Genomic DNA, 7,976 nt, shown 5'->3' with positions numbered 1-7,976 from the left:
GTAGAGGAGTGCCAGGTGACCCAGAACGTGGGATAAGCTCAATTTCGGACCAGTGGTGTTGTTGAGGTGCATGGTCAGTTCTTCAATCCTTTGATCGCAGGTACTTAAATCATACTCACGCACATCAGCAATAGAAACATTTATCAGACTGGCGACTGTCTCTGACAGGTCGTCTGGCCTTGAGGCAGCCCTTGCACCATGGTGGTCCATGCTACTCATCTTCTGAGTGCGAAAAGCACCTGGTGGACTTCTCAAGCTCGCTTATGTAAAAGCGGGTGAAATACTTAATTAACACTACACAACAAGATGCACAGGTGAGCTTCACCCTGTGTCTATATATTAGCACTATGTAGGATAACTCGGTGGCTCAATCCTTTAGACCTAGTTGGTCAGCTAGTCAACTAGTCTACTCAAAACTAGTCTCTTAAATCTAGTTAGTCTCCTTAGGATCAAAAGCATGGTAGTTAGCAGCCACCCATAGTTACACACAACGTCTGCTTAGCAAAGGGAGTTAAGAATAAAGACAATTCAAAGAGAAATAAATTTCCCAAATTATTTTCCTCTTAAAAAAATGTATTACAATTATTGTGCATTAAGATGACACAACCACTAATATGCAATAGGCAGCCAACCATGGATACACAAGGCACAAGTGTACCTGTTTGGCAAAGGTGCAGAGGAATTTAGAAAAATTTGTAAAAAAGCGAGATAGAGCCATGAACACTGAAGTTACAGCAATTTCGTGTTTCACGGCGAGTTGATGAACTGTAATGCCACGCCATCAATAAGGCGTGAGACTTTCTTGTGCATCTGGTCATGATACACAACTATCCTCATTTTCGTGAGGATCATTGAATGCTAAATGAGGGGCTTTTCCGTAGGTGCTGCTGTTGAGCCATTTGCCACGCCCATTTCCAAATACTCCAGAATACTTACATTTTCACCACTTTCTAATTTACTGCAAACTTTTTAAAAAATTTGAGCACGTTTAAAAACGCTCAGAATAATCCTTACAATTTCAATAGGGCCTCCAACCGGAGGTCCCCGTGATGTCTTTGTTGATGTCATCAGGTCGCGCCTCTTGTCTTACATGTGTAGTTTGGACTCGATTGGACCAAATATGTCTAAGATACAGGGGTCCGTGTTTTGATGGTTGTAATCAAACTTTGACGCCATGCCACGGTCACACGGTATGAAGGAAAATCTATTTTTGAAAAAGTTAAAATCTCCATCATTTTGTAGTGTCGCCTGATCCTGGTGGCAACTGTTTCACACATGTCTTTTTCTGCACAGATACTGTTGAATTTCCTGTCCATTAAATGCAACCATTGAGACCAATGAGATGGTTATTTTGATGTGTGTAAATGAAATGTGAATGCACAGTCATATTTTTACGCCATAGTTAAAGTAAGTGTTTTTCTGCATTAGATGCATGCCGGCATTGTCTTTGATCTCATGTTCTCTGTATCTCTATCATCGTGATATTGAATCCTGATGGTGCCAATGGATAATGTAACATATTGTGATGTCTTTTATTAAATCATGTTCATGTTGGCATCTGTTCCTTGTTCCAACTGGTTGGGGTCAATCACTTTCATGGCCATCCAGCTAATGTTCGTTTGTAATAGACAAATGACAATAACTTTCAAAGGTAAATTTGTGTGTCAAGCTGTATTGTATGAATATTTTATCTTTAATAAATGCAATGATTTATGCATTGAATCATCCCTCCTGATGGTGAGTCCTAATGTTGTCAATGGATCTAACAACAAATGGTGATGTCACACCTATCGTTTTCTACACTGATACTGTTGAATTACCTGTCCATTAAATGCAACCATTGAGACAAATGAGATGGCTATTTTGATGTTTGTAAATATATTGTGATAATATAATAATATCCCTCCAATAAATAATGTGAGAAGCAGTGTAAACACAGACTCTAAAGGACGGCGCATGCTTCTGCAACTGCGCCTGCGGCTTTTCACGCAGCTGTGTCGTAGGACTCGTTTTAATTTATGCTTAATTTATGAGTAACGTGTTTTGTCCAAGACGACCTTAGAGACGCCTTCTTTCTTCTTCGTCGACTGTTTATTTACAATGCCACGGTGGCTCCCCATAGACGGCTTTTGAGGGGCTTTTCCGTAGGTGGCGCTGTTGAGCTATTTTGCCGCGCCCATTTCCAAAAGAAAACGTTAAAATCCATCCAGATGGATTTTGCATAGGGAAATATGTTTTAATATAGAAAGTCAAGTGTAAGAGAATGAGAGTAAGTTTGATTTAGTCTCAAAGGTCCTTTGTGTCTCTTCCGCCCTCAGCTGTACGTTTTTGAGGGCTGTATTAAAGCCCTCAAAAAGCCAATTAATTTAAGAGGAGAAAAATTATAATAATAATAACAATAATAATCATTTCAATTTCAATAGGGCCTCCAACCGATTTCGGGGCTCGGGCCCTTATAATAATAATAATAATAATAATCAATTCAATTTCAATAGGGCCTCCAACCGATTTCGGTGCTCGGGCCCTAATAATAAGAATAATAAGAATAATGGCTACAATTTCAATAGGTTCTCCCACCGTTTCGGTGCTCGGGCCCTAATAAGAATCCTTTCAATTTCAATAGGGCCTCCTACCGGAGGTGCTCGGGCCCTAATAATAATAATAATAATCATTTCAATTTCAATAGGGCCTCCCAACGATTTCGGTGCTCGGGCCCTAATAATCGTTTCAATTTCAATAGGGCCTCCCACTGATTTGGGTGCACGGGCCCTAATAATAATAATCATTTCAATTTCAATAGGACCTCCCACCAATTTCGGTGCTCGGGCCCTAATAATCCTTTCAATGTCAATAGGGCCTCCCACCGGAGGTGCTTGGGCCCTAATAATCCTGACAATTTCAATAGGGCCTCTCACCTTTCGGTGCTCGGGCCCTAAATATATAATATTTTTTCAGTCTGTCTTGTGCCAGTAGTTAGTTTAATTTTGTGTTATCACTGTTTGTGATTGTGATTGTTTGTCAATCAGAATCAGAAGGTATTTATTGTCAGCACAAATTCACAGCTTTTCTTGTTTTAGATACTATAAATATATTATCACAAGTAATTTATTAGGAACACTGACACTTTGAAGTTCCTCCATTTACTCTGGAAAAAGCTTCAGTTATTTTTGTCATGAATTCCAAGGTGTTGGAAACTCCTTTGAGATTCTGCACCCTTAGCAGAAACAATCTGACCAGAAAAGGCAATTTTTACTTCTTCAATTGTGTTTTTGGCTGACAGAAGTGGAAACTGATGTGATCTCTGCTGTTGTAGACCATCAAGCTAATGGTTGGACGTGCGGTTCATTCTGAGAGGCTTTTCTGCTCACCACAGCTTTTATACCTATATCAACAAGGTGCCTCCATCCACAGAGTGACCTCTCACTGGACGTTTTTGGTTCCATTCTGACTGAAATCCCCATGAGTTTCATAAAATCCCCCAAATCCAGCAGGCTAACAGGCTAGCACTGATGTTGTGTTCAAGGAAAGTCCACATTTTCCAACCTCCTTCTGTAACGGTCTGGAACTTTAGTTTATATTTGTCTGGCTAATTCTAAAAGTGTTCTCTGTTCAGTTTGTAAATCCCTGTTGTGTATGTTCGAGTTGTTTTTCATGTTTCCACACTCTGTGTTTCTGTTTCCGGTTTTATTTTGTAGTCTCTGGTCCTGGTGTTTGTTTTCTGTCTTCACTTCCTGTTCTCCGATTGTCTGCACCAGTCCTCAAGTGTTACACCTGTGTTTAATTGCCCCTGCCCTCCCTGTGTGTGTATATAAGCCTCTGTGCTTCCCTTTGTCCTGGTCGGATCGTTGTTGTTTTTCCATGGTGATGTCCTGTCCTGCTCTCCTGTTCTGTCCTTATATTCTGTATCTCCTGAGCCTCTGCACCTCTTTACCCCCTGTGTAAGCTCCCTGTGTTTTCTTCCTTGTGTTTTTGTTTCTTGGTTTAGTGTTTCTCCAGTTTTCCCCGTTAGTGTTTATGTTTTGTTTTGTCTGTTAAGAAACTTGTAATTAAAATTACCTTTTGTTTTAAACTCTGTGTCTGGGTCCTACTCCTCCCCAAAATCCTGACACCTTCTAGAAAAAGTACAATGGTACACCAATCAGCGTCCTAATTGCTAACTTGGGCAGATCCTCCAGACTTCATGGAGAAGCAGTTGTCTGGTGTCACACCCACAGATACCATACTGCTGCTAATCGTAACCCATCAACTGAAAGGCCACTCAAATTATATTTGTATGTGACCACAATGAGGCAAGGCCTCAACCTGCAGAAGCCCGGGTACCCTTCCAACCTACGGCAGGGCTGGCCCCGGCACCAGCACACACACACACAAATTCCTTCCTATACTCCAGAGGTTACATTCATTAGTTAATAAAACGAGTTTACAAAAAAAGGTTAAATGAAATACAAATGTATCATAAAAAATATACAAAGAGTCTGAAATCTGATGTACTGTGATGTGCAATTCTCATGTGAGCAGCCGCCTAGCTGTTCACACAGGAAGCGCATTTCTCCGCTCTGGTTCGGGGGAAAATGATGATGGTCTTCATAGGTGACTGACATACACAAGCCTATAGTCGCCCCCCACATGAAACTGTGTGCCTGTGTGTTCCTGTTTAGACACAACTGACAAATGTGTGGATTAAGTACATAATTAAAGATGGGCAAATTTCATCATGTGGGGGCAAAAATCTGGGAAATTGAAACTCCAGGAGAAGAGCCGGGAAATGGAAAGTATGGGATACATATTTAATCATTTAAATAATATATAATATATCACTTATATAATTTTAAATCGATTTTCAGTGTGCCTTATGGCCTGATTTGCTCGCGGCTAGCAATAAAAATAGAACAGCCCCCGAAACCATCGCTGTAGATCGCGAGCCGGCCGCTGAGCTTCCCGGCGCGTCCCAGTACTTCGCTGCCGGTGCTAACAGCCCAATAGATTAACATGGGCTCTACAATTAGACAACAGCTAATGTTAGTGATTAATCCTCAAGGATTTGTTAAATTAACACATTATATTATATTATATTATATTGCACTACATTGCATATTGCAATCTGACACTGTTCACTGTTTTGCATTTCACTTTTAACATCTTTTATCTTTTATATATTTTTATTTATATATGTTTATGTCTAAATAAATGTTACTTTGTGTAAATATTAGAAAAAGTGAGTAAATAAGAAGTAAATAGTGAGTAAATATATATTGTTTCTTTTTATTGCTTTTCTTATGTGTGTTGTATTTATTGTGTTTTTATGTTTCTATGTTCATTGTATGCACCAATAACCCGTTAAACACGTTTGTTTAAAGCTCTGGCTGAGGGGTAGAGTGGTCGTCCTCCAACCTGAAGGTCGGCAGTTCGATCCCAAGTCTGACCCATCTGCATGCCGAAGTGTCCTTGGGCAAGATGCTGAACCCTGAATGGCCCCCCATAGAACAACAACGTGCTGCGAATAGATGCACCGTATGAATGTTTGTGTGAATGGGTGAATGTAGAACTGTACTGTAAAGCGCTTCGAGTGGTCATAAAGACTAGAAAAGCGCTATATAAATACAAAGCCATTTACCATAGCCATCTTACTGAAAACACACATGATAATTGAAAAGACACACATGCACAAATGACTCCTCCGGTTTTACCACAACAATGATCAAAAGTGAAATAAGTAATGAATATGTTGACTTATTTGTGTAAGGTTTGTTTCAGGTATTAGAGTTTCTTTTCTCAGTAATACTGTCCATGTTACCACACGTCTCAGGTGATCCAATCACAAGTGGACCCAAAAGACATGAAGGCATATTTAGATCACTCAGACCATAATTAGAGGTGTTCTGGAAAACATGTGGCCCCTTACTTTAGCAGTGTGAACATCAATCTGTCCTGAGCCACACTGAACAACTGCTTACTCAGCTGATGACCACTGACCTGCTACAATTTCATAATTTCCCATAATTTAAGGAATGATTACTAAAGTCTTATTTTATTGTAAAGCTGCACTGTGCATTGAGTCACTCAGCTTCTCCTTACCCAGTTCTCTCTCAATTTGACAATTTATCTCCTCCACAGACCACTGCTGCTTAGCTTTGGTATCCTGAAGACAATACATTACACAAGCTCAATGTTTAAAAAATAATTATGGTCACAACAAAGTCCCGATAATCACGCCCCACAGACTCTGACGTAAGCAGTTCTTTCTTGTAGACCAGCAAAGAGCTTGGTGCCAATCTTCACGCAGTTTCTCTGGCCGAGAGAAATTTCTTTGGCTGTCAAAACAGAGAAACGGTGCGATATTAAGCTGCCTCGTGGAAAGAGGGGTATCCCTCTGTCTCTCTCTCACGCTCTCTCTCTAACACAGACACACATACACAATGGATAAAACCGGTTAATCTGGACAGAGATGATGTACATGTTTTTTTGCATGTGGGGAGTCTGATCACAAGTCACTGGAGACAAACGTGGAGACACATTCTAATGCCAGGTGTGATTTGACATACTTCCACCGATGATCCCAAGTGTAATTTTAATGCAGGTATAAAGGGAAGATATTGGCACTATTTCGGTCTCATAGCCATGACATCTTAATACGTCCCAGCCTGAACATGTTAGCCAGCTTGACCTTCAGATTGTCTCTGCTCTCTGGACTTCTCTTTGAAGTGCATTCCACAGTTGAGTCACCAAAGGAGAAAGCTGGGGCGTGAGTAAGCAGACCTCCTGTCTTCTCTTGGGCCATGGTTACTGGGGTCTGCAGAACAAGCTGGCCCCTTAAAGAATGCCTGAGCTGAAGCAAGAGGGGTTAATGGTTTGGGTACAGTTTGACATTGTCCCTCTCCTGACTGCAGCAGGTTGAGCAGGCTGAGCAGAGGATTCGGAAAATGTAGACCCAGCCCAGGTAGTGGAGCTCTGCGATGTTGAGCACAAAGCAACCAAGGCTGATGCTGAACATGAAGTTCAGGAAGATGGTCTTCTCAGTGGCACGTGATACAAAGCAGTCTGTACGAGTAGGGCAAGGGTAGGTCTCACAGCGGTACAGGTGAGGCACCTCAAAACCAAATAGGAAGTACTGGCCTACCAAGAAGGTGATCTCCATGAAAGATCTAAGCAACACATGAAGGATGTAGATGAGAAGAACTTGATGTGACTGCTGGGTGGGGTCTTCTCCGACCTCACCATAATTATCCTGCAAAAAGCTTTGATCTACGGCATCCCTCTCTCTCATGTCCCATTCCTCCACGTAATGTGGACAGTAAGTGGGCATGCCAACTCTCAAGGCCTCCATGCCATCCTTCCCTATGTGGCTGCATCTCTGTGTGGGAGGTTTCTTGGCTACCACCTGTTCTCTTTGACCATACAGCTTTTCATCCTTGGCAATCTTATGCAGAACAAAAACAATATAGAAGATGGACGGGGTGGAGACCAGAATAATTTGGAAAACCCAGAACCGTAGGTGCGAAACAGGAGCAGAAGTGTCATAACAGACGTTGCTACATCCAGGCTGCTGGGTGTTACAGATGAACTTGGACTGCTCATCACTGTAGACGGCATCCCCTACCAAGGCTACCAAGAGGATATGGAAAATGAGCAGCATTGTGAGCCATATCTTTCCTATCACTGTGGAGTGGTTCTGGACCTCAGACAGGAAGCGACCAAGTATGGACCAGTCGCCCATGGCGGAACCTTAGGGCGAGAAATTACAATAATGATACAAAAGGACAAGTCTAGAAATTAGGTGTCTGTTTACATCAGTACCCCTCAAAGGCTTTCTTTCTGTTTGGGGGCAGACATGTGTTACTGTGGCTCAGGAGGTAGAGTGGGTCATCCTGTCAACATAAGGTCAATGGTTTGATCCCCCAATCTTCACGCTGTAGTGGGAAAGACACTGAACACTAAATTACAGCTGGAAGCTGTGTACTTCTCCTAAGGGGGGTTGA

The 7,976-nt window shown here is 41.7% G+C and overlaps 1 pseudogene; it reads right to left on the bottom strand.

Annotated features, from left to right (window-relative positions):
• Positions 1-6,610: 6,610 nt before the first annotated feature.
• On the bottom strand, positions 6,611-7,714 carry LOC128440322 (gap junction delta-2 protein-like; annotated as a pseudogene).
• Positions 7,715-7,976: the final 262 nt, after the last annotated feature.

Source organism: Pleuronectes platessa, chromosome 5, assembly GCF_947347685.1.
Source record: "Pleuronectes platessa chromosome 5, fPlePla1.1, whole genome shotgun sequence".
Lineage (NCBI taxonomy): Eukaryota > Metazoa > Chordata > Actinopteri > Pleuronectiformes > Pleuronectidae > Pleuronectes > Pleuronectes platessa.
Note: the sequence above shows the minus strand (reverse complement) of the source record. Positions and strands in the feature narration are given on the sequence as shown.